At 44.4% G+C, this 27,090-nt stretch overlaps 2 protein-coding genes across 2 annotated transcripts in view; one reads left to right on the plus strand and one right to left on the minus strand.

Annotated features, from left to right (window-relative positions):
• Positions 1-27,090, minus strand: part of Ror (tyrosine-protein kinase transmembrane receptor Ror) — a 189,272-nt gene that overhangs the window by 52,259 nt on the left and 109,923 nt on the right. The gene's annotated exons all lie outside the window — the stretch shown is intronic.
• LOC139104841 (uncharacterized) overlaps positions 1-27,090 on the plus strand; it is a 142,519-nt gene that overhangs the window by 39,810 nt on the left and 75,619 nt on the right. Inside the window, exon 5 of the mRNA XM_070660553.1 lies at positions 10,005-10,048. The gene's annotated coding sequence lies outside the window, so the exon portion shown is untranslated. The remainder of the gene's footprint in view (positions 1-10,004; positions 10,049-27,090) is intronic.

A 27,090-nucleotide genomic window follows, 5' to 3' on the forward strand; every position in this document is an offset into this window, starting at 1 on the left:
TTGCTGCATATATTTATATTGAAATTTTTTAAATTCAGATAATTGAAGTCTAGCCCTTTGAAATATACACATATAGGAATACTCGCGGTGCAATATTACGCTCACCATATTACATTTTTATTTTAAAACATTAATAAAATAAAATGAAATATTTAATTCAATGGAAAAAAAAAAAAAATTACAAAGAACGAGTTTATGACGTAATGGAAGATTATTAACGATTATTTCAATTTAAGAAAATTTGGAGGTTCTAATTTGGTCCTCCAGGCACGCGAAATCTGAATAGGGACACTTTCAGTTTTAATGGGATCACAAAAAAGATTCGTCACAACTCGTAAGAAAAATCCCGGCGACGCTCATGGCGAAAAGATAGAGAGAAAGGGAAAGAGAGAAAGAGAGAGAGACTGAGCGAGCGGTCTTGTCGATATTCCGCGACTTTATCGGTTCGCGGGAATAATTCATGAAAGAGGGCGGATAGTGCCAATTATAAAATAACGAACCTGCGCAGGAGAGAAGGAAAAATGGTAGAACGAGAAGAGGAACATGGCGGAAAGGAGAGGAAGAAGTTTTCCCCCTTTGTGTGTGAATCCTCGTTGCAGGACGTGCTCTCCTGCGAGTGGACGGCCCTTCAAAGGCCCTTCCTCTCTCCCTCGGGTTTCCCTTCTCCGTCCTCTACTCATCGCTGGCTCTCGTTTCGACGGAACAAATGAAATGTTTTTTAATTCGCGATATCCCGCGTTAAAACATGTCTCTCTTTCGGGGACCAATTCCAGATGTCACTCGCAGAAAACCACCGATTTTGCTGCAGGGAGAGAAAGAAAGAGAGAGAGAGAGACTCTGTCTTCATTTCTGAGGAATTCTTCCGGTTTTAATTAAACTTTTACCCATTCTAGTTGACGAGCTTTTTCGTAAGTTGCGTGATGGTTCGGCTTTAAATGCAGAAACATTTTGAATAACTTTAATGTATATGTTTTTTTTACGTGTATACGTGATAAATTAATATCATGATTTTTCTAATTAAAAAAATACTTAATATTTTTTGCAAATTTTAATTTTTCTCTTTAGTCAAATAATTTTTGTTAATTAAATAAGAGCGATTAGTATCGATATGCGCCACGATCTTACGATACGTTTATTTTTTCTCGAAACGTTACGACATATGCATTCGGAAAGTAGTCCGAGGGTGGACTCCACCACCCTCTCAGCCCAATTTCAAATGTCACAAGCAGAGAATCGCTCCGCGTCCGACGTCGCGGGGGTCTTCTCGTCCATCCAGAATTTTTTTGGGCTTTAATTAAAGTCTACCGCGCGAGACAGTGAATTAAGCGGCCGGCTGACTTCAGCCGTCGTTGTCCCTCCGTTTCGGGACGGCGAAAATAAAACGGGAAGAGAGCGGCGACACGCGAATAGTTTTTAACGCCTCGTTAAATTTTCGCCGCACTTTTCGCGTCCGCGCGCGAAGGTGCCGGATGCGAAAAATTTAATTTAACCCTGGAACGCCAACGGGCGTAATCGGTAATCTCATTGCGGTTTTAAACGCGTGCTGCGTCTTTACCTCGTCCCCGTATGAATATGTTTCGAAATATTATACATTTAATATTCAAGAGGTAGTAATCAGTAGCGTAATTAAAATTGCAAAACTCCATTGAATAATATAACAAATTATATTTTCATCGCGGTAATCAGCTACGTATTATAGCGGAACGTGCATAAAAATTTTGCATGAAAAAAAAAAAAATTAAAAAAATAAAAATGTAAAGTATTTTTAAAACAGAAGAGGGAGACGATAATTAATCAGCCAGCTAAATCGTTTAAAAAACTGCATTTTGATGCGGCTAGCAATTAAAAAAATCGACTAGCAATTAAGGCAGATTTCGAGTCGAGTGCAACGTGCTCGCGGGACGAGTCAAATGTTTCATTCGCGATTTATTACGCTGTAAAGAATTCTCGAATAAATCCTGAGACTGTGTACATCTACGGCGTATATGCGAAACGTCTCCTGCGAGGGGAAGCATATTTGCTCCGGCAAACACACTTTAGACGGCTCTGTTTTTCTTTCCATCGAACCGCGGGCTTGCAATATTCTACTACTATACGTCGCTGAACAAACCAGGGTAAGAAAACGTAGCTTGACTTTGGAAGAGCCACGATGCGCCTGCTGCAAAGAAAGACTCCTCTTTTTTTTATTTATGGGAAAAAAATAACAAGCGAGTCGATATACTTAGCCGAAATCACGACGACAATCGACATCGACAATTTTCGTATCAAAGCAAGTAATGGAAAGACCGTGTTTCTTTTACACGAAAAGAGTTAATACCGCGTTTGATAATTTCAACAAAAGTAGCATATTATATGCGATAAAATCACTCGTCGCTAAAACATTTAATAAATAAACAAGAGAACATATATTTAATCTCGTTATATTATTTTATAATAAACGATCTTTCTGCTTCGTAAACTGTTGCTTTCGATCATTGAAATATTTTCGTATAATATTATTTCACTTCGGATCGATGGTTTATTTTAATAAACATGCGTAAAAGAAACGAAGCACGTAATAAAATAAATACTTTGATCAATTAATTATTTCCGTCGGCTACGTGTGATTGAATTTTCTCGAAATCTATTTACGTTTTCTCACAAAGTTCGGTTATTGCCATGTACGCGCGAGAAAGAGACCAAACGTAAGTTAGCTCCCCTCCGTACTCTCGTCCCCTTTTTTTTTCTTTCTCTCTTTTTCTCTATGAATATATCAGGATAAAAGCGAATAGGAAATATCAAATCAGAAAGAGAGGTTCGGCCAATACACGAGCGCGAATCCAAATCGAGGAAAAAGCACAAAAGGTCGGCATGGTCGAACGGTTCGCGCCCGAGAGACGTTTCGCACATGTGCCGCGAATGTATATTGTCATACCTCTATCGATTTGAGTCTGGACCAGACAGTGAAACTATTGTAAACATTTCCAGATAACGGCGTACCGAAATAACAACTTCCTTAAAAACAGAAAAAAATATTGCAATAATTTTTAAACAATTTTAAAATAAAGATTTGTTACCGAGAAAGGAATTCTGTAAAGTAGGGTTATTTTTTTCTTTTTCTTTTTTTTTTACATTAAGTAAGAGATATTTCTATATGAGAAACTTGCGAGACGACAACAGGGAACGTCACGGCAAGAGACACGCATAATTTTCTCGGGCGTCGCTCATTTGCACGGCGGCCGCAAGTGGTGTCGTTCTTTAAGGGCACGTTCCGCGGTAATTAAGACGCAAAGGGTTCTGGTTAATTGGAGGAACATGCGGATACCCTGCGCGTTTCCTCTAGCCGCTACGTGGAAGGCGGTTCGAGGACCAGGGATATCCTGACCTGGGTGGACATCAAAGCGCGGAGCTAAAAGGGGCAACTACGTACATATTCTCTCGCCCGAGCCTGCGAGAGCAGGCTTAAAGGGTGAGATTCGCCCCTTACGCGGATGTATCCTCCCTAACCCCTGCGGGAACGGTACGACAAAGAGGAACGAAAGAGAGAATAAAAGAAGGGATCAGCGGAGGCGTGCGGGAGAGAAAGAGACGCGGAGGACTCCGGGGAGAAAAGTCCTCTCGAACTCTCATCTCGGGATGATTCTGGTTTTTCAAAATCGGCCACGTCATAACGGCGAGAGGGCTCGTTAAGCGGGATTGGCGTCACCGTGAGGGGGGAAAATCGTCGAACGTTATACATTACGGCTTTGGCGGAGAGATTGCACGATGTGTAACACGGATAACGAAACGCTTTCCGTCTGACATACGTACGCAGACGTTAATCCCTAGCAGTAACATCAATTTTACGGATTTCAAATAATTTCGACCGTTCAGCCGTGCTCCGGCATCAGTATCTAAAAGTACGAAATCATATATCCTTCCTTAAATTTCGTTAATTAAGAGCAATCCCGCGGTTGTTATTACCGTCGGCCAGGCAGTAAGCGGAGTCGCCCAGCCGTCGCAATATCTGATCTTTTCTTCCAGCGAAAATTGCGTAATCTGAATAACCTTATCGTGGAATAACGAAAGCGCCCGGTAAAATTTATTACGTGACGCTACAAGCGCACGTGCGTGTAATGTAAAATGCGACTGGCGCTACTGGAGATCTTAAAACACCTTAATCTATATTACACCCATATTTTTCCGTAGAATAAGATTAATGTTATCCCGAGGTATGCGCCCTTTGCCTCGCCTTATTTTCCTCGTTATATTTGCTCGACCGACTGGCGCTCGTTCGCTTGGGTTATCACACAGTCGGTATAACTCTCGTTTCTCTCTCTCTCTCTCTTTTCCTTCCTCCCATACGCGACTTAAATATGCAACTTAAATATGCGACAAGTTGCAATCAGCAACGCATTAAAATGAGCCGCCGCTGGTCTCGTTGACTCGCGTATCTCGCCCGAGAATCGAAGTGCGTGCGCATTTTCGAGATCTGCTTTTCGTGTCTCCCGCGGGGTCACGGAACCGACTATTTTGTGGCGACTATTAAACCCCCGGTGTCACGCGGCATGCGTGTCGCGCGACTCATTAAAAAATTTAGACCCTTAAGCCAGACGGAAGTCATACTATCAGCCAGCGATCGCTGTAATCGCAAACGTTACTCAATTAGTCCGAGTTCGAGCGTTGTAGCTTGACGCGAGCAGAAATCAACGATCCTGAAAGAGAACACGAAGTGAAAGAAGGAGAGAGATACCCGAAAAGGGTGGCGAGAAGAGGCAGCGCTCGAATCTCTTCTTTTGCCCCGCAAATTATTCTTTTCATCAAACAAAATTCTTTGTACTGAATAATTAACGAGATAACTCGCGGTTTCGAGGGAGACCCGAGTGTTTTCGTTCTCGTTGAAACTTTATTTTATTTTTTTTTTTTTTCCGGCAAAACCGGCAAAGTCGCCTCCGCTCATTTAATTAAAGCGATCGCTGCAAGTCGAAACAATGAGACGCCGCAAAGATGTAATAATTACTCGATCGTAAGCAACACTGCGGGAGGGAGACGCTCGAACTCTGCGAGCCAATGAACCGGCGGATGTTTCTCGCGTATTATTTTCATCGATGCTTCCCCTCTAGAATTCGAAGGGTGGCGCGGATCCGGGGCTCTTTGGAGGCGTCCCCACGTGAACCGGCCTGAAAACTTGGTCGTGGCTTTCCTGGCGCTCGAGGGGGCGTCGAGTGATTCTTTGTAGCTGCGGGGTCGTTCCCGCGTTATGCTGCAAAATCCAGAGCTTTCCCCATTAAAGGGACCCTTTCCTTCTTCTCACGGCCGAAGTGTCTCGCTTTTTTTTTTTTCTATCCCCCGCGCTCTGTTTCCTCCCTCGAAGTGACTCGACACGTTGTTCGCAAGCACTTGCGTATTCGCGAGGCAGTCACGTCGCTGATGTTTCTTTCGCCGTGAGGTAAACTTCGGCATTCTTTCAGAATTTTCGCGCTCCGCGTCTCTTTGCATTTTAACAACCGCTTGCGAACTTGTGAATATCGCGCGATATAAACGACAGGAGCAAACGAGTATGAGGAAATAAATTATGCACTCCTATAGAAATAATAATAAACTGTAATATGCTTGATTGATTACGTTGGGTGTACAGGGTGTCCTAAACAAAATATCTCTCCTGAAAACTGGGTAGAAAAAGAAAATCGTAAGACGAAAAGTCTTATACAAGTCGTATATAATTTTATAAAATTGTCGCTCGTTATTGAGAAAGAAATTGAAACGTTTCGGCGAATAAACGCTAAGGAAAGAAGCGGAACCGTCGAACGTAATTAAAATATTGCAAAACGTTTCATAATTATAAATAATTTTCCGGAGCGACATGTAGTTTGAGACGCCCTGTATATATTATTGATATTTATAAAATTGTTGATTGCCGCGCAGTTACAAATTAAAGTCATTATTTACTAAAACTAATAATTAGAAACTCCCCGCTTTAATATTTTATCCTATTAACATTAAATGCAACAGCGCTCCAAGGTTTCGACGATCGATAATTTTGTTGAAAAACAGGTATATTTCGATGAGAATATACTTCAATTCGGTAAAATTAATTAAATTAAACAAAATGCTCTTTAACTATTCATGTTGTTGCACAGCAGACTACCGATTAAAAATTAAAAGCGCGAGGCCGGAGATAAAACAAACGTAACGGGTGTATTGTGTTTTCAATAACGATTGATCTCGTTGCAATTTTTTTTAAAGTTAGTTCGATTCAGTCGAATGTCTGTCGAGTCTGACTTCGCGACGACGGCGACAGTCATCCTGCAGGATGCTGCGCAACGCGGAACGACGATCTGAAAGATATTCCGGGAGGATTTCGTACCTCTCGAAAACGCGGGGGGAGAGTGGAGAACATAATGGTTACAGTTATCCAGGAGTCGAAGGTGTAAGGAAATCGAGAGCGTGTTTCGCGTTCGGATCTCTATCTCGAGAGTGTCGAAATAGCGTCGCGTGACAGAGAACGCATTCTTCTTCGTCATGACGTCTCGATACTTTCGGATCGGAGAACGGAAACATACTTTTCGCGCGCTTGGACTTTGAGCGATTTAAAATAAACGACGTAAAAAGGTGAAAAGCGCACTTTCAAAGGATCGGGGGGATGGGTGGACCGTCACTTTAATGCATTTCCATACAAACTATTCGTCTTAGACGGCCAAACAAATTCCGTGAATTTTTTCTTTTTTTTTCTCCCCGCGGACTCTTCTCTATTTTCCTAAAGAAACGACTCGCTATTTCGCATCGCCACGAGGCACGTGGGCTGCGAAGTTATAACGTATCCTACGAAATCAGGAACACCCTTTCCTATGGTCGGGAGAGCCGTAAAAGTCGAAGCAGCGTCGGGATATCGTGGGCGGGGGGGACCCCAAAGGAGGAAGGAGGACGCGGCGCTTGGCAGGCGAAGAGTACGGGCGGGAAAGACGATGAGAGACCCGTTAGATTGAGTTTCAAGTTGTTCGCCGACGAAACCCGGGTAACTCGTCGTTTCGCTCGACGACGAGGAGCTCTATCCGGAAAGCAACGAGTCGGGGGAGTACCCGGGCATGGATACCGCGAGTGAGACGAATGCAAGATCGAACGGGCACGAGGAAGGTCCGGCAGGACTGAAGGGCCGCTGTAAAGGACAATACGGAGTTCACGCGTGTACACCGTTGGGAGTTCACTTTTCTTGTTGCACCTTTTCGTTTCAGTTTTGCTCGTCTAGCTCGATCTCGCTTGCCCAATCCTGCTTGATCAATACCCACTTGAATTGTATGTAATTTTCTAGTAAAACGCATTAAGTGTTTAAACAAAAGATCAACAGTTAAAATAATTAATTTAGAAGTATGCAATATTTTTTTTCTGGTCATTGAGATAAAAAAAAATATTTAAAAAATACGTCGGTGTCCACGTAGGATTCAATACGCGAAAAATATTAAAACTCTATTCTCTCTTTGTTTCTCCTGGCAAAAACTAGGTAGTGCTCGCACGAGTGGTTTCCATTGATTCGCGATAAATCAAAATACGATCGATAGTGATAAATGAAAGAGGCTTGCGCGGAGCGAGAAGTGGATGCCTTGATTGAGAGCCAACTAGCCATTGCTTTTACTTTTAAATATATATAAAAAAAAAAAAAAAAACGCGCAAGTATGACTTATAACCTTACATAAATTACGCATAAAGAAGAAAAATAAATAAAAAAATTTATCGCAGCTATAACAATAATAAATTGCAACGAGCGTGCGAGACAACAGATTTTATCCGACATTAATAACAATTTTCGTATTTAATTATTATCTAAAAAAAAAAAAAAAAATCTATTTAACGAGAAGTTTAAGAGCACATTTTCAACCGATTCTTTCCGGACGTATCCATCAGTTCTCGCGGCCGCGTGTTCAAGTCCAAGGTTGTAATCCCACGATAGCGCACCGCGAAATGAGCGAGTTCCTCCTCGGTGCGAGAAAGGAAGAAAAGGAAATAACGACTTATCGATCGTAATCTCGCGGCTCGTTCGCGCCCCGCACGGCCGAGAAACTCGATATTCCCTGTTGCGCCTTTTATTACACGCTACCGTCCCGTCCTTCCTCTGCTCGTCGACTTGTTTCACACCGACGAAATCAATTTCACATGAAGATATCTATCCTTCGAAGTCGAACGCTCGTCCCGCACGGTTCGACTGATCCGTGCCGATAAATCGTACGGGGCTCGTCCTGAAAAGGGAACCGATCCTCTCGCGGTCGAACGTATTTATTTCCAGGTAGAAGGATAGGTATCCTGCCGTCGCGTCGAAATCCTGTTAAATTTTTCACAACAGTCGATTACACGATATCTCAATCGAGCGGTCTTCCACGATATCGGAGGGGAAGAAAAAAAAAAAATCGGTCGTTTGAAAATAATGGCGTCGGTAATTGTAGGATTATTTTACGGTAATGTCCTGACGTACAACAATTATTCCCAGTCGGAAATCGAGAGACTTTAATTAAACGTGGCATTAAAAAAAAAAAACATTCGCAATAAATATGATTTAACTCGATGCAAGTTTAAATGTAGCGAGATATTTAACGCGTGATACGAGCTCAATTACACAAACTCGTAATGAATAATTTCATTGTTTTTCACTGCAAAAAAAAAAAATAAAAAAAATAAAAAATAAAAATAAAAATAAAAAAATTAATTTAAAAATCACTGTCATTACTGAAAGTATACTGAAAGTATATTCAATGGTTTTCAAAGCTCTGTATAAATCAGTTTAGATTAACGGCTCGGGATGCATTCGTCGATGGATCATTCTTGACGGCACCTCTTTTCTCACATCCGCTCCAGACTTTTTTCCTCAGCGATTCGCTTATTCGTTTCCGGCAAATGTACTCGATGCCACTTGAATTGATTCTCGAAGATCGTATGTCCGTCTGAGATCCTCTCTGAACGACGTTGACAAATCGAGCGAAATTCATATGAAAAAGAAAGGAAAAGAGAAAAGGAGTGATAGAGATACCGCGAGGGGAGCGGGAAGGTAGTTTCCCCCGAATGGAAAATAAAATATTTATTTAACCCATTCCAAGCTGCGTTCCACAGAAATTGTCTTCGCCGGTATCCGTCGCGATATGACAGGGGCGGTTTAATAAAAAGAGACTTCCACGTCGCTGCTTCTTACTATCTCGTCGTTCCCCCGCTCGTACGCTTTGCCGGATATTTATTCAGAGCAATGTAAAGAACCGTCCCGAAACGCGGAACGGCCAGCGATTAACATTAATATTACGTTATACCCTCGCTGGTCCCGGCGGAAAATTACAAAACCTGTAACACCCAACGGCGCGTAGAGACAAAGTACGCTTCAACAAGGCCAAATTATAATCGCGGTATTTGAGAATTCACGTAAGCATTAATATTCCATACTAAATTCAAGCACACGTCTCCGCTTTGGACACTGGCCATTTCGGGGAGGGGAGGTCTCGCTTAAAGTTTGTCGAGCTTTTACCGGCGTGCCTCGCCGCCCTGATATTGATCTAGGACAAAAAGGGAACATGGCATCGGGAATTAGCCCGCGTAGAATTATCGAGCGTCACCCTTCGCGAGCATACTGTAATATTCGGAGAGATTATGCACCGGCGGACTTACACCACGGAATCGACATACGATCGGCGAGGGAGCGATATACGGGTCACGCGACCGTGTTTATCTTTCCCGGCTAATACCCCGCGATGCGCAGCCTCCGTTTCGGTGCCCGAAATCGCAATCCCTTGTCCCAAAGGCATAAGCAAATCAAATGCAAATCAGCCAGTCAATATGTGCGCACTCTTAGAAAAAAGAAAAAAAAAAAAAAAAATTATAATAATCAAATAATAGCTGAATTCAACCATCAGATTTCAACAAACAATCTACAACACGGTCGCGTAAAAGTTTGCTGTTACAATAAAAAAATTTTGCCTGTTAAAAAGATCTTGCAATTAAATCGATAATATTATAATATCTTTATCTTATTTAAAATACATGTCTACATTAATATTTTTCTTTCTATGTTAAAGTCACCGGCAGAATTCTCCAACTCCGCTGAAGTTCATGCAGATTGGTAAGTCGCATGATTTTTTTTTCGTAGCTTGCAATTAGAACCTTTACGCGAATTAACGCGAAGCGCGCGCATGGTTTCTTCTAGTGTAATCTAGTGTAAATCAAATAGAACTACTGGTAGTTCCGCGAATGATAAATATCTCATACATTTTAAGTGAGTGAGATAAAAAGAGGATATACACGAGGGGGACGCCGGTGTACTTAAACAGCCGGGCGGGTACGCTCCCCGTATTTTCCGCCACTTATGCGATTCGACGGAAAAGTCGGCGGGAAAAGTACGCCCGCGATGACGTTTCTGTTTACCCGGGCAATTTAGCTCGGGGTGCATGCTCTACGGTTTGATACCGACACGAGAGGGACAATGGGATCGCGTGATTTGTATGCGTCCACCGGGATCTGGGCCGATTGGCCTGATTCGGCTACTGTATAATTATTCTAATAGACGTCTTTTCGCCGGGCTCCCAAGTCCATTCGTTCTGGTCGATCGGCGCATGCCGATCGGCACGAAGTTCGGCTGCAATATAACTTGATTAACCGTCGCGATCGATGGAAAGAGATTAGCTATGAATTTATTAGCGTTATATCAACGGAGCTGGATTAAATGAGATTAGGATAACGTTCCTCTAAGCGATTACGAAACCCCCACAATAGCGAGCTTGATGGAATAGGAGATAATATATACGTTTGCGGATATAAACGGAATTCTAAATGCCCACGTTACGTATCCTAATTATTGCATATTAATTAATTTATGTAACGAATAAATAAAAATATACATATAGCTCGGCATTAATTAACATAGGATATTAACTTCTCGCGGCACGAAGTGAGCTGAACGAGAGATCAGCCTTAACGTTAACGCGCCGGCGACCTACTCTTCGCGTTATCCTTATTCTCGTGTCTTTGCCAGCGACCGAGTAGCGGGTCGTACGCGTGTTCGCGCGCAGCGATATGCGAGGGCATCGCCCGGCTCAGCTGGCTGACCACGTTGCGACCTATGACAACCGCGACAATCTTGGCGGTGCACACCGTAAGACAGATATCGTTTGCTGTGCCGACGGCGGCTAGCGCGTACGTGACTTCTCTCTCGGTAACCAAAAAAAAAAAAAAAAAAAATGACTTTAATAAATTCGATTCGATCCAACGTGACTTTTTTAGAGATAGGATTTATTTCTCTATTTAAAATCTTATTATTATGCGCTCTTCTGAAAAGGTTTTGCGTTCCCTTTTTAAATTCATATCGTCTGGGATTAGGTATGACGCGATATTCGAAAGAATTATTACGTTCCTTTATTCGATTATTCCGTGCGACGTAACCCGGTGCACGCGAGCCGATCTCCGAGTTTGAGATATTGAATCAATATTAGTAGCTCCGATAAAATAAACTGCTGAACGACGTTCGACTATTACGAATCTCGCCCCCTGATAAATTCTTAAAGCATCAATCAGACGGCACTTCGGTCCACGATCGCGCATTCTTTTCATTACATTCCAATGCACGTTGTTACGAAAGTTTACGGCAGCTTTGCTATCGAGCGGTAATATAATAGGAGAGAGAGAAAAATGTTTTTGCAGGCTAAAATGAGTAGGAAAATGGAAAAAGTGTTTGCGTACGCGCTATCTCGTCCCCTTTTCTATTTGCGTTAAAAATAAAAAATAGAAAATATAAAATAAAAAAAAAAAGAGAAAAAAGTCGCAGGAATGAAAGCGTAACGTATTCTATTCTGGCGATGTGAATTCTAACGGAGAGTGAACTGGAAACTAAAGGAACGCAATCTCTGCTCGGTTTATATATAACCGCAGTTTTCGCGAACTGGCTCTCGTCGAGTCGCTGACATGTCCGCGCGTGGTCTTTTATAATTAAAGCTTCATGTCCCGCGGCCGTAAACACGCTATTGCATTCTCGTTGGGAACGAGCGCGCGATCCACCGACATCTTCGACATCGCCGCGCATCCCTTTTATCCACGTGTATCACCTCGGCGATGACGTAATGACAATGGGCACTCGACACGCGGCACCGCCGTTCGGAAACACGTTCGCCGTATTTTTATTCCCGCCGTACAGGGAACGCAATTTCTTTCGTCCTTGTCGCGAACACGAGAAACGGAGCTGGAGTTTCAGGGCGAGTCCGCTTGTTCTTCCGCACGTACATCTCATTACAACTTTTCGACCAACGGGCCGGCCCGTCGCACGAAATAAAAGTACGGAACACGAATGTGGGAATTTTTCAAGGTATAAATCTGAGAAATAATTCCCGATCTATTTTTCTTCCTTTTTATTGAATTACGACGAAATAAATGACTGCGTCCCTCACGCTCTCTCTTCCCCTGGGGAACCACCGTATTCGATCAATCTTCGAAAAGTCGGAGTCGGAGTAGATAAAATGTACAATAAAATTCGAGATCATATCACGCTTCATAATTCGATGCAGCATTTACGTGGGAGCAATTCGAATGCTTTCACGCTGAACGAAATCTAAGACGCGTCATTATCTTCTCAACGAATCACTCTCGTAACGTAACGCCCAGAAAGCAATTCCGAGGACGTCACGTATGTCATGTGTAGGATTACATATAGGGTGTACGTACGAGGTAATGGGAACATTTGGCGAGTCCGACGGTGCTCCCGTCGAAGATTGAAGTAATTTTCCTTCGCGAAAATTTAATTAGGCGCCATCTGTCTTCGCGAAGCTCTTCGGGATTGCAACGTTAAACGTCTCGGAAAATAAACTCTACGTTAACATTTTCGTTATAAAGTAAAGGCTACTTGAAGTTGACCGAGGAGCAGAAAGTCCCTGAAATATGATCATTTCGCGGGTTTGCTTTTTTTTTTTTTTTTAATTTTTATTCGTAACGGCAGTACTTCAAACAGTTTCGTTCCGAGAAAAAGCGTTTTATTACTTTTCGGTACTTTAGTTTTACTTTCGGTAGAAATAAGTATCTCTCGATCATCTAAGGTTGGACACCCTATATGTACACATAGATGCGAATGTCCCATATGTCGCGAGAAATTCAAAGAGTCGTTTGTCCCCTCTCCCCGACCTTATTTCGAGCCTTCACCGACACTTCCGTCAGCCCCGGCCCCCAATCTCTGCCTGGGTCCTTGCACGTGCCGCGAGGGGTTCCGTGACGAGTGAGTTGCCCTCGAAGAGGCCTGGGGTACACGATGAGAGGCGGAACCCCGCGGTGAAAAGATCTTCGTACGCGCCCGTATCTATCCGGGGCGCGAATGTCCGTTGTTGTCCCCTCGTTGCGTGAATTAACTCCGTTTCACCGTCAAAGTGCTCCTACGAATCTCCCCTTCCGTTTCTCTCTCTGTCGTCACAGCGTCTGGTTTACTTATTCCACCGCGAGTCGGGCGAAATCGAATTTCGGCCTCACGGTCAAGCGTAATTAGATCGAGTAAGTTAACGACTAGGACGTGCTCCACTCAGTCTGGCAATTACTGTTTCGAGTTGTGGAAATGCGAGAGAGGGTGGTAGGAAATAAAAAATTAAAATAAAAAAAAAAATAATAATAAAAATGTAAAAATGAATTTATGTTTGAAGAGGTCAATTAATTAAAAATTGGAGAAAAAAAAAGAGTTTGGTTTAATTGGTTTATTATTTTATTGAAGGGGTTGTACAATTAAAGTATCTATGGATTAACGACTTGGCATAACAGTTAACACTGATGAGAATCGAGAGGAGTGTGACCGCGAAACGAAATCGTCCGCTCACATTTTTTTTTTTATTCCCCACCGCAGAGGCTGATTAAATCTCTTTGATTTATCGCGCGAAATACGATGCGTGCGACGCGTATTAACCCTTCCCACGTGCTTTTTGATTCCCGTAGGACGACGGGAGGACCGAGGGGCTCCATCAATCGCTCTCTCGTGGAGTCGCTCTCTCTTTTGCCCTCGTACTCCTCGATGAGAGTCGAGTTTAATCGCGGGAGATAAATAGTTGGAATGAATCCAACAGGCGTATTACACAAGAGCGCTGATGGATCGGCTTTTGCCGCAAATGATGAATTTTCAAACGAATTACTAGCAAACGCGCCAAATCCAGCAAAGGCAAATCCTAATGCACACTAAGGCGATTTTGACCGCGTAGATTTATTATTCGTAAAATATACAGAAATTATTTGGTTAACGATAAAAGTAAATAAAAAAAAAACAAAATTAAAATTAAAAAAAAAAAAATTTTTATTGCATGGTATTTACTGGCGAAATATAAATTAAAAAAAAAATGTAACGATCAATAAAGAGAAACTGTATACCCTTTCTCTTTTTAATTAAAATATCCATAATTTTTATCGTTTCCATTAAATTTGTACTTTTTCAAACCCGCATGTTGTACAAATTATTAAGTTTTTTAATACGTACAATTTTATTAGATCGTGCGATTGCGATAATTGCATCACGTACTCGAGGCAACGACTCGATTCGTTTATCGTGATATTGACTGATGGTCCCGAAAGTCCCTCGTACGCGGGCGGTAATTATTACTCGGAACGGCGCAATAAATTCATTATATCGAATGCCCATCGTTTAAGGATCCGAGACTCTCTTTTACGGCGCTTGAAGTTCATTCGCTCGCACGGGGGCAATCTAAAAGTCATAATTCAGACGACCATTTGATCCTGTCGCTGGGAAAAGTGGCGGGAGCCGTGCGGGCCGCATAACTCTTGCATTTGAATGTCGTGAGCGGAAAGATAGAGAACGGAAATGAAGCCGAGAGAGATAGACAGGGAGGCTCGCGCACACGTTCGAATTAATCGTAAATTACGACGAGTTTCCGCGCTGGACGAGATTATTTATAGCCTCGGCTTGACTTGCGGGAGCATTTTTTTCTCCGCGCCGTGCACCTCCCCTCCTCCCCCCCCCGTCCTCGACGCGGCTGTAAAATTCTACACTTTCGTCCATCAGCAGCCGCGGCTGCCGCTCGGGATACGCGATCGCCCCGCTATCGTTACCGCTGAAGGTATAAATAAAAGAATTTACGACCCGCGCGCATTAAATTCAAGTAAATCATAAAGCCGAACGTGCGGCCGCAGTTCCGGCGTTACATTGTGCAAAAGATGATTTATCTTATCGGTTATCGGCACGAGTCCGACGATTTGCGAGCAATTTTCCGTCGTAATTATCGCGCTGGCCACTGCCGATAACAATTGCCGGACTAATTTAAGAAATTATTGACCAAGCTGCTGTAATTAACTGCGTCGGAATAAATTTCCTTCGCCTCGTATATACATGTATATCTATACCGCGCGATCCGCTGAATCACCCTCCAAAAAGAATACGATCGCGCTTTCACGTCGGCGCTTCAACGACGATCGTCAGACCTCGCCGTTAGAATCCGTTCGGACCCGTTCAGCTGTGTTATCCGTCAAAAGAGTACGATCGCTATTTACGAGCGAACGTGTCCCCTCGCGCAACGAGCCCACACGTACCGGGCGTACATGGCGCGGTACCTCGACAAAAGCTAATTAACGATATATCGCTCCGTGCCACGTCAGGTTGAGACACCCACGGTCGCTCCGGGTACCTTTCGGAGGAAGACTCGGGTTCGCTCCGAGACCCGTTCGCGTGCGAGAGGAGCGAGGGCGAACAGAGCGAGAAAAAAACAGATGGCAGGGCGAGGAGGAGAAACGAGCCACGGAATACAATGGTTGACACCGTGAACTCCCGTTGTCGGTTTGATTTTATTGCGGCCCTAACTCTGCAAACGCGGTGCCTCCGGTCTGAGCTCGTCCACGGGGTCTCGCAGCCATGTCTCCCATGGCATTTACGCGCCTCTCGTACAGCCGGTGCCTATCGTCTCACCGTGTTTGCATTTCATTTTTCGACAGGTTCAACAAGCGAGCCACGCGCGATCGTACCCGCGAATCGTGTTCCTGTACCCGTGCTTCGCCCGAGGGCACTTTTTTTTTTTTTATTAGCTTTATTTCACTTTCTTTGAGGGAAACAAGCTGTTTTCGCGTAATAATGACCACGTTACTCGCGCCGAATAGCTTTCCTTCGCGTTTATTAATATTTTTTTTCCCTTCCTTATTTTATTTGATATTTATTTTCGTGTCAACATATTGCGAATATCGCGACAAATTTCGAATACAAATTTATTTGCCTGCACGTACCGCGCACCACTATTTTTTTTTCCTTTTTTTTTTTTTAGTTTTTCTGTTGTTGTAAATGTAGGTATTGATTTTACTTCATTTTTGCGAATAAACAAGCGGTAACGAAATGGTAACTATGTCACATCGTACCCCGTCGGGGTGTATTTATCGAATTGCATTACGTACAACACCGGAAAGCAACGCCCGCCAATATTATCGGTTTCATTCATTAACGTAATTATTTTTGCTTCCGCTATTTGTATTACAAACTTAATATCGCGATTTAATGTGATCGCCCGTGCTCATTACCGTGCGTATTCATTTACATAAAATACAGCATCCGCGAGGCTCGCGCGACTCCCGTGGGAATTTAATATCGCCACCGTGTGCAAATCATTCTCGAGTAGTCAAAAATTAAACCCAGCCGCTGTTTGAGCGTGCTATTGGAAGAGCCGATGGGCTTTTAAATGGCGTAAAGAATAAAAGAGAAAGAGAGAGAAACAGAGTATTGTTTATTGGCAATATTAAAGTATTGTTTATTGGCAAAAATGTTTGACAAAAGTCGTGGCGCTGATTTCTATCTCGAGTTTCACGGCGGGGTCCATTCACGATTTTCGTTCGCGGCCGGTCAGCGACGTTTATCGTGCGGTTTACCCGAATAAAAATTCGGGCACGTGAGGCCGGGTCGCGATAATAAAAACTAATATTCTCTTTAGAGCGAGACTATTGTTCGGCGTCCTCGATGGCGCCTTTCTGCTCGCGAAAAACGCCGGAGACCGGCGCTCGTTCCGGACGTGTACGACGGTACATGCTGATCCTAGATAGAGGACGAAGCTACCGCCAGCTGCGAATGCGCTGGCGGTTTCTTCACGGTTCTCCAATGCTCGTTACCTTAAGCTAAATTCACACGGTGGTATTGTCGAGAGAACCAAAAGCTGGACCGAGTTAAAACGAAGGAAAAGGCAATCTTACTCGTGCAACAACTCAGTTGCTAGTTAAAAACGTAACAAAGATACAGGCAATAAAATATGAGAGTGCAGTTATTAAAATAACAAAAAAAAATTTTTTTAATTATCTGTTACACGTCTAAATCAAAGAGAAAGATTTGTAAAAATTCCGGAAGACTTGATCGACGTGATGAAAACGATTCCGCGGCAGTACGATTTGCGCGAGCGACTTTTCTATCTCTTTTAAAAATACATCTCGGATTAATCGTGGGGACGGGGAGCGGCATGAGCTCGCCTTTATGCAGATTGCTCGGCCACTCCGGTTGCTCGGAAGTTTCTGATAAATACGCCAAGATGCTCGCGAAAGCCGCGGCCGCCGCGACGTAAATGGCATCAACGAGGAAGGGACCGAGGGAGAATAACCTGGCATCGGCGAACCACGAGAGGAGGAGGGAAAGGGGGGAGGGTTATTGTTCCGAGGAGTGCACACAAGGAAAGTACACGGCGGGATTCGCCGTTTCGCGAAACACGCAGTACGGCTCGTTATTAATTTCCGCGCGCGGCACTCTCTCGTTAAGTATTCTCGGCCCGCGTTACCCGCAAGCGGACCCTCCGGGACGTTTAACGCCCGGAAAGGTGATTTTCTTTCGCGTCGCGCGATGCTTTTACGTCGCGGAAAAGATAAAACTCGGGGTAATCCCGGAGGTAAGGAGCGGGGCGGGCTTTGTGAGACTCTGCTTTCCACGTAATCTTGTTAATTCGAACGTGGCGGCAATAAAGACAACGCTGAAATGAATAACGCAGCGAGCGTAGCAATAAATAGCGTCGACATGTCAACAAATCAAAGTAATATTTTTATAAAAAAAAGAAGGAAAAAAAAATCTGTCTGGAATCGTAACTGTAAATTGCGAAATCTTTATGCTACCGCGTTTGCTTTAAATAAAAGTGTCAACTCGAAAACAATTTATGTGAAGACTTTTCTTCTCGCTGTGGTAAATTTCTTCGAAAGTTGAAGCGGTTTTAATAAGGATTTTTTACGTAGCTGCGAGCAAATTAGATTTGTATCTTTTTCTCTCCGTAAAAAAAGTGGAGAAATGAGTTTTGTAAAGGAGAATGTATACAAAACTCGGTAAATAATAGCGAATGCTAGTAGCGTAGACAAACGTTAGTCTCGTCGGCGAATGCTGTACGCATCGAAGCGAATACGTCAATACGAATCTTCTAAAACTAAATGGACTGTCTTCGAAAATGAGCCGCGTCTCTCCGTTGCCGAGAAGAACAGCTTTGTCGGGGCCGCGGAACTTTGAACTTTGTGGTTATTAATTTCCACGTCTACCCTTGAAGCGCACTCGCGCGTGTATTTGCTCATAGACGACATTCAACGTCGTTCCGGTAAGGATGAATTTCCTTTTCAAGCAAGTACCTCCAGCACGGGAGAGCACTTGCTACTCTCGACCGAGAGGACAATTTTCCAACTTCTCGTTTTGTCGGACCGATTGCCGTTCGGAGTTGATTTTCTATATTAGACACGAGCTCACTTTCCTCATAAATGTGGCATTTATCTTCAAACATAAAAATCGTAAAACTTCCTTATTTATATATTTTATTCTTATTAAAAAAAAAGGTTGTTAATATCTAATCTTTTTCTCATTAAAATAATTATAACTCAAGGATTGTGTTAGTGCTTATGATTCGTTAACTTTTACTAGATACAAATTGATTCACAGCCACCAAAGTATGCTTTTTCTTTTCTTTTTTCTTCTTTTAAAGTGCACCTAAAATAAATGTGCTTAATTTAATATTGTCTTGCGCTATGAATTCATGAGCACGCGCACGCGGCAATGAACGCGAAAATTTCATCGTGCAGCAAAGCGCTGAGATCAATTTCGGGAAAATCACTTTTGCATAATTGAGCATTTTTCAGGGAGGGGGTCGAGTATCGGCCGGGCACGCTAATACGAGTTCATAAATTATAAATATCGAGCGGAACGCGTGCGCGCGAGCGTCAAAGAGAGGGTTCAGAGAAATTGGCTTTTGTACCGGAGCCGTCGGGGACGAGATCCTGGGCAAAATTTGCGAACGTCGCGTTTGCGCTACTTTTCTAAATGAAAATTTCTCATCATCAAGATTATTCTCCGCCAAGTTTACGAGACGAATTCTCTCATCGCCAAGATTATTTCCCCGTTGAAATTATATACGTTCTGAAAATTCGCTCGTTAAACCTTATTCACGTCGCGAGATTAATTTCAACTTATTTCCTCCGGACGAGGAATAAATTATAAATTTAGAATTATGTGAATTAAAAACAAGGGAGAGAGAGGGTTACTTCGTGTTACTTAGATTCCGTTCGAAGGCTCTTTAAATGAGCGCGATCAAAGACCGTTCGATAAAGCACGCGTACTTCTTTCCGCTTTGAACTATGGCTTCTCGTAAGAGATCGGGCCAATCTTATTTAGAGAATACTCTGCATGAAAAGGGTCGGTCGGTGCCGACCAGCGGGCGACTCGATGAGGAGGACATCTCCTTTGAAGCTAAAGGATGACCCGGGAAATCGACGCGGGAATAAATGGCACTTCGACGGGAATCTTTCCGCGCTTTTGGATCCCCGCCCCCGATCGCGGGCCGAGGCGAAGGGCAGAGAGGATGGCAACTTAGGGGAGAAGGGGAGGGGGGGTGGATAGCGCAAATGCCGAAAGCCGCCGCTAAACTTATCGGTTTCCGATGTCGTCGTTCGCTGGCAATTGGAAAACTTTTCTCGTAATCCGTCAGATAAATCACGCGTCTCTTGTGCTTCCTTGCAACCCCTCTCCCCCTTTCTTGCTTGGCTCGACGCCCCGGTCTATCCACGTCGCGACCTAGGGACACTATTGAGGTATTCGGACCAGTCGGATGGCTAAGAATGTTTTAAGGAGATTCTACACTTTCGACAGCGAGTCTGGGCAGACTGTAGGCATGAGAATGTAGGGAGCGAGTCAAAATATAAATTCATCTTTAAAGAGAAAAACAAAAATTTTTATTTTTACATTTTTATTAATTTTATTTTTTTTCTTATTTTTGGCATGGATTATTACCGAAAAAAGAATTTTTTTTTCACGTATCGTTTATTATTTTATAAAAACAAATATTTTCTATCTCTCGCGCGAGTTCGTCAATCCACCGGCGATATCGATCTCTCCCAGGGTTTTTCCTTGTCGGCGAAAATACGAGTAACCTCCGCGTGGAATTTACATCTGTTTCCGTCGACGTCAGAAGAACCTCAGGCTGCGACGTTCGGGAAGAACGAACAAAGCAGACGTGTAGCGGGAATCGGAGGATTTATCGGTTAAAGCGGGATTGGGTGTGTGGGATGGAGGATTTGCGAAAGGATGATAGCACCGCGTGACATGTGTACCATCTCGCGCCGCGATAAAGCGCGCGGGCACACACGCTGATAAGAACACGCCTTTGCTCATGGATATTTTAACAAAGAACCAAGTTATCAAAGTAAAAAAAAAATTAAAAAAAATGACGGGAGGGAAAAATCATTTGACTTCAACTCTCTCATTTAAAACGATGAAGTAGCAAAAAGCGACCTTCGATATTCTGACACGAGTGCGTGTTATCATTAACGTGATAAGTGTCTTCGTTAATTTACACCGGGCCGCCTCTGTGTCTCGATTCTCGGCAACGGTAATTACTTTCGTGTATTACACCAGGCGAGTATTTAGACGACAGACAGTCGTTTATAAACGACGTCGAGGTACAAGCAGCATCCGCGATGACGAGGTTGCAGCTTTGCTCTTCGCGATTACCTGGCTCTTCTCGGCGCGCGTCACGAGTCTCTACATTCACAATTATCTCGCGTACGGGACGTTGATTAACGTTGGGGCTTGTTAAAAAAATAAAAAAAAAATTGGCAAACAAAGATAATTAAGTAGAGACAAAAGATTATGGTAATAATACCGGAGATACTTCGCCACTTCCACGCGTTAATTTATTACGGTTTAATTACGGATTTAACAGATTTATTTATTCCCTTTTCTTTCCATGGTTCATTAATCAACCAAACAAACGATCTGGTATCATAAAATTAAATCCCATCTATATCTTTTTAAATCTAATGTTTCCTGCCGTCGGTGCGGTGACACTTTATTACATTTCGAATCGCGACGCGAAGCGCATCCGCTTCGTTGAAGAGTTTGCGCGCTTTCGAGTTGCAGGCTCGCGCGCAATTACGGACGGCGACATACCGGACCGTCTGCCGCATCGGCGACGGTACGTGTCGGGCGCGGTTCCGCCGGAAACTTGGACGTGGCACGCGCGAAGGAAGCGCGGCCGTACGAAGTGACTCGTTTAAAGTTACGACGATCCGGTGTGCCGCGTGCCTCGCGTGCCTCACGACAGCGGGGGGGACCTCCGAAAAAATCGCCCGTCACGCCCGGGGACGCGCTCGCGCGAGTAACGACGGAGCACGAAATAAAACTTGATCCCGCGCGCGGCCCCCGCGCGACGCCCGACCGATCGCGTGAGCGCGACTCGATATCGGAGCCGGATGGTCCCCGATACCGAAGACATTTTTCATCGGTTAGAACGATATCCCTCCCCCCCTCACCCTCGGACGAGACTTATTCCGACGTGCTCGAGATAGGAAAGGTTGAGCCGTCACACAACCCGCCGCGCGAAACTTGAGAATCTCGAAATACCCGCGTTCGATTCTCCCCGGTATTATTTCCTTCGAATGCGATAAGAAATATTTTCAGGCTACTTTTAAAAGGATCTTCCCGACCCGGAGGGATAGGTAACAATTATTTTCGTCAAGTCGAGAGAGAATTCGTTACCGCGCCGCGAAGCGAATCGCACCGGCGATCGTAAATCAACCCGCTCGAATACCACGAGGGACACCGAGAAGAAATGCGAGTCGCGTTAACTTCGAGACTCTCGCGCAACGAAAGCGCCGACTGTGTCCCGCGTATGGAAATTGTTCACGTTGGATTTATGAAGCGCGCTCTCCTAAGCGCTTCATAAAATCCATGACGTCGAAAACGTTCTTTCGATGCGAGAGAGGTCTCGCTTGAGTGGCGAGGGAGAGAGAGAGAGAGAGAAAAAATAAGGAGTAGAGCGGGCGAAAGGGGGAGGAATTTCTCGCGAGAAATCCACCTCGCGTACTCGGCCGGTGCTCGAGGCGAAAACTTCTCGAACACCCGGCAGAAGAAACTTTCCATCCAATTTTATTTAGTGCCCGATAACTCACGGCTCGCTCGCAGTACCTCAAGCCGCGTGCGCGCGCGTCGATAGGATTAAGAAAAAGAGAAATTTAATCCCCTTAACTTTTAACCGTAACGAAAGTCGAGCGACGTAACTCTTATAAAATCACCCTTCGACGGTAATTAACAGTTCGATCGGGAAATAAGTCATCGGCGCAATGTGTATAATCATCTCTCAACCGGATCGATTTCTTTCGAGCGCCGGGATCTTCGATCTTCGTCGAGAGCGCTTCAAACACGTTTCATCTCGGGCGGAGGAGCCGTCGCTCCGGTAGGCGCAGCTCGGCACGCGGGGTGGCTACGGTATTACGCGGCTGCGGGATATAACCCCGCGGTAAGTAAAATATATCGCCACGAGGAGGAAGGCTGAACGCCCTTATTTTCCCTTTGGGTCCCGCGTCGTACGTTAGTTACGATTACCCCTTACGCGGCATTAAACAACGTGCGCGCTTACGCGAGCGCGGGGGTGGCGGGTAAACTCACGGCCTTTCAGGCTGCTCGTTAATTTCCACGTAAGAAATTATAATCGCCCTTATTATTTCTGCGTATCGTTACTGGTGCGCTTTACGAGCGCGGTGTGCTCGTAATGGATGCGGGTGGACCGGTACTTAGCATCAAGCGTGCTCGTTGCTAATTAAGTACGCGCGAGCGAGGCTTGTGAAGTTGAGCATTGAAACCCGTTGGCTCGCGAACGATAAATCCCTCCGGCGTAACGAGGCTTCAATTAAAAATTTCCGAAATAAATAATACGGTTGAAAAAAAAGTGTTTCTTTTTTTTTTTTTTCTCGATTGCGACTCGGTGAAGAAATTTCGGGTTTAAGGACTCATTTTTTAGACGATCTTGCATTCTTATCGCGATTTTATGCCGCGTGCGCTAACGAAAGAGCAGTTTTCGGGCAGACCTCATTGCGAGCGGATTAGAATCATGCGAGAGAGAAGAGACGGAGCATGTCGGAGGAAAGTTTCTTCTCCCGACACGCGCATAGACAGTCGCGCATTAAAATTCATGTCGCGACGGAAGGAGGGAAAACTCGCACCCCTTATTTCCTCACCGTCATTTGTGCGTCTCTATCGTCGTCTGCCGGTACACCGTGAAAGAAAAAAGGTCCCTCCGCTCTAGATGTGTCTTCTCGCCTCGGCGTTCGGCGAGCGAACGGGGGAATCTCGAATAAAGCAACGTCGGTAAAGCGTCTCGCACCTCTCGACGTTAACTGTAAAACACGCTCGAGTAGCGAGATAAATTCTCAGGAAAATTATAAAATACACAGGGTAGCTGTAAGTAAGGAATTGCGTCGAACCTCAGGAACGGAATTCACCGTTAAGGTCCCGAACTATTTTTCCGCCGCGGGAATTTGGCTCGCTGCCGATTCACCGCGATCTTTAACTTTTCAGCGGCGCGTAAATTGATAAATACGTACGCGGCTTGAAATAAAAATCCACTCGAGATTAGCCCGAGAAAGGAAAGAGACTTTTTTTACCTGGCACGTTTGTTACCTCTAGGAGTTCGGAATAATTTATTTTTCCTGGTCGTGTCACGATTGAAATTTTTCTGAAGGTAAAAATCGCCGAATTGCTCGCCGGAGAGTCGGCTCCTGACGCTGCGGGAGAACTTTTGCGGCGCCGTGCGCGCAATTGTTGCGAGGAAGAAAGACGCGAGATGGGAGGACGAAATCGCGAGAAGCACACGGCGCTGGTATCCGTATGTACCACGGTGAAAGATTTAGCGAGAGGAATGGCGCCGAGTGAAACGGCGAAGTAGAGAGATCAGATACAGCGGATCCGGCCGAGAGTCTTTCGCCTTTACGTGTCTTCAAAGTTTTTCCGCGGCTCACCGAATTCTCTCGCCCGGCAGACTCTCCGCTCCTGCCCTCCTTCCCTTCAGAAGCCACGAAAGGCGCAATAATATTTCATTTGAGATATCGAGCACCGTGCACCCACTTCGCGCGGGGAAAGGCGCGGCGCGTCGTCTCAGGAGTGAAAAATCACTGACGATAATAAATTCTATGAGGGAACCCCTTTTTCCACGGCGAGAGTCCTTTCCGCCCGGCGATAAGATTCGCCGACAAAATCGTGGATAAGAACGGAGATTGTCGGGGGAATTCGAAAACGTTTTCCTCGAACGAGGTCCGAATGTACTTCGACCGGAATTCATTTTCTTACGCCATATAGCTTCCTCGAGGAAATTAAAAATAAATTTACCGGAGGTAAAAAGGCACCGCGAAGGAAAGTGGATCTTATTGTTGGAGAGGACGCGCGTGTGCACCATCGTCCGCCCGTGGCGATCTATCCTCGTGTATCGAGAGTTTCGAAGTTAGAAGACACCGGCCGGGCCCAGAGAAAGGGAATCATGCGGGGATGATTAAAAGACGGGAAGAAAGGAGGACAATTCCCGAAAGACCTCCGGCGTCTCCTTTTCGCTCAAGCGATCTTTAATGAAGGGAGAGTTCTTCGAGGGTAGCGATACCCTAATACGTCACATAAGCCTTATCCCTTAACAGACGTCTAATAGCTCGCGGAAACGACCGGCTGTAAGAAAAAGGAAACGCGGGATTACACATACTTACACGATCGCGGAGGCAATACGTAAACAAAGAAACGTACACGGGCCTTCCTCGTCGATCTTTAATTATATCCCGTTCCGTATCAGATGTCTTATTCAGCCGAATGCGCTTCGCGACGTCCCGCGCGTAAAAACCTACGTCGTGACGAAAGGCGAGGCCTTCCGTTTTGCCGAGAACGTCGAGCCAAAGGAACTGCAATAGTTTCCTTTTCGCCCGATTTCCTCTCCCCGCCTTCCGTTACTTTATATCACGATCGGCCATCGTCTTGGATTTGCGCCCAGATTTTATCGGCCCTCGAGCCCGTCGCGATATTTCTGTCAACTTTATCACCGGCTTTCACCTGGAGTCCTCGAACTCGTAAACAACCGGTCGACATTATCCGGGCGTGTCTTCGAAAAACGTACTCGGCTCGGAGTTTCCACATGCGCGGTTGAAAACGACGGTCGAAGCGAAATTCGATATCGCGTGATCGGCAAGCCCTGCACGGCGATTTCAATTTCGAAGGAGATCCGTAACGCATTTCCCTTCTACGATTATTGATTCTTTTTTTTTCTATTTTTTTTCTTTTTTCTTAATTGCGCAAACTTGGTGGTACGTGATAAAAAAATATTAACCTTTTTCTTTTTCTTTCTTTTTTTTTTGAAACGATTAAATGTCGCGCTTACATACTTCTCTTAATTCGTAACATCTTCATTAACGACGTTCTCTGTTAATCCTGCTGCCTCTTTTTTTTTTTCTTCCCCCTCGGCGTCTGGGGCAGGGGTGGTTTCACTCGTAGCTGTGAAGTAGATAGACTAACGGGGCGTAAGTGTCCGCGACGTTTCATGAAATAATCGTGAAAAAGTTTTCTACGGATGCCGGGGTCCGCTGAAAGAGGCAGGAAGGGTGGCTTAATAGCGACGCGCGAGGCTTGGGGCACCCAAGGTAAACAGCCTGAATCACCCCGCGACGTTAACCTTTCCAACTGAGCCTTTCCCATGGAGCATTTACTCGCCTCGGTCTGATGTTCTTACGGAAATTACGAACGCGCGACGTAATAAAGCCACCGTAATTTCACGAATTACAACTCGCGCTCTCTCAACGTTAATTTGAAACGCTTCCCGCAATCGATCGGAAGAAGCCACAATTCCGCAAAAAAAAAAAAAAGAGGGGGGAAAAGCGGAAGATAAGGGCCGGGCGTAACATTTTTTTTTTCTTATTTTCTTTTCAAATGAAAACATAGCGAACAAAATATTTTATTTGCACAGGCGAGAGTTACGCGGAATCGAGAAATATCGCGAGGTGTTAATTAAAGGGCGACGACATAGCTCTTCGTCCACGACGGAAGAGAGCAAGAAAAACACTCGCTCGTCGAGCTCGGAACAAAGAAAGATATAAAGGGAACCCGAAGCAATTTCATCGGGTCGAATGTACACAGACCATTAGGCTCGGCATCGTATCGACATCCCGGTGCGGAGGAGATCGCGATCGCCGATCGTCAACCACGCCCGTCGAGAAAATCGATTTGCTTCGAACGATATAATGCCGCGTAATGACGGCGGTTGTAATGATCGCGATAACGAGCCACTTCCCGTACGAAAAGCAGTTTCTCTCACCTTCTCTTTCTCTGTCTATCTCTCTCTTTCTCTCTTTCGTTTTTTTCTTTTTTTTTTTTTGTCCATTGTACTTCTGCGCTAATGCGATCACATTAGATCTTTATCGACGTATGACGGAAGGACTCACGCACTGAAATTAGGGAAATTGATACGCTATCACGATTCAACAATACAGGTCTCGTTTTGTCTCTGTGAAATATTTATCAAGGTCCTTTAAGAATAAAACATTAAATTAAATTATAAGCTCACTTAAACTGCAAAAATTTTTAAAAAAAATTTATTAATATAATTGTTACGTATAAAAAAAATTGATAACGGATACCTTTATAAAATTTCATAAGGTTGACAAATCTTTTTCTTTTTTTCCCTCCCTTTCTCTTTTTTGTCTCTCGAGCAGCCACTATCGATCCCGATGGATCGCATTACCGCACCTTGGTTCCATTTATCAAGGAACAATGGAGTCATGTGTCGCGTCGGTGTAAAATCCTCCGGGAAGACGATACAGCTGTGAGCTAAACGCCCTTTGCTCTCGTACCTCGTTCCAAAGAAACTACGTAAAAGAGTGTACGTGCGAACGTCTCAGTTTGGATTTTATTCTTCC

This window comes from Cardiocondyla obscurior, linkage group LG08, assembly GCF_019399895.1.
Source record: "Cardiocondyla obscurior isolate alpha-2009 linkage group LG08, Cobs3.1, whole genome shotgun sequence".
Lineage (NCBI taxonomy): Eukaryota > Metazoa > Arthropoda > Insecta > Hymenoptera > Formicidae > Cardiocondyla > Cardiocondyla obscurior.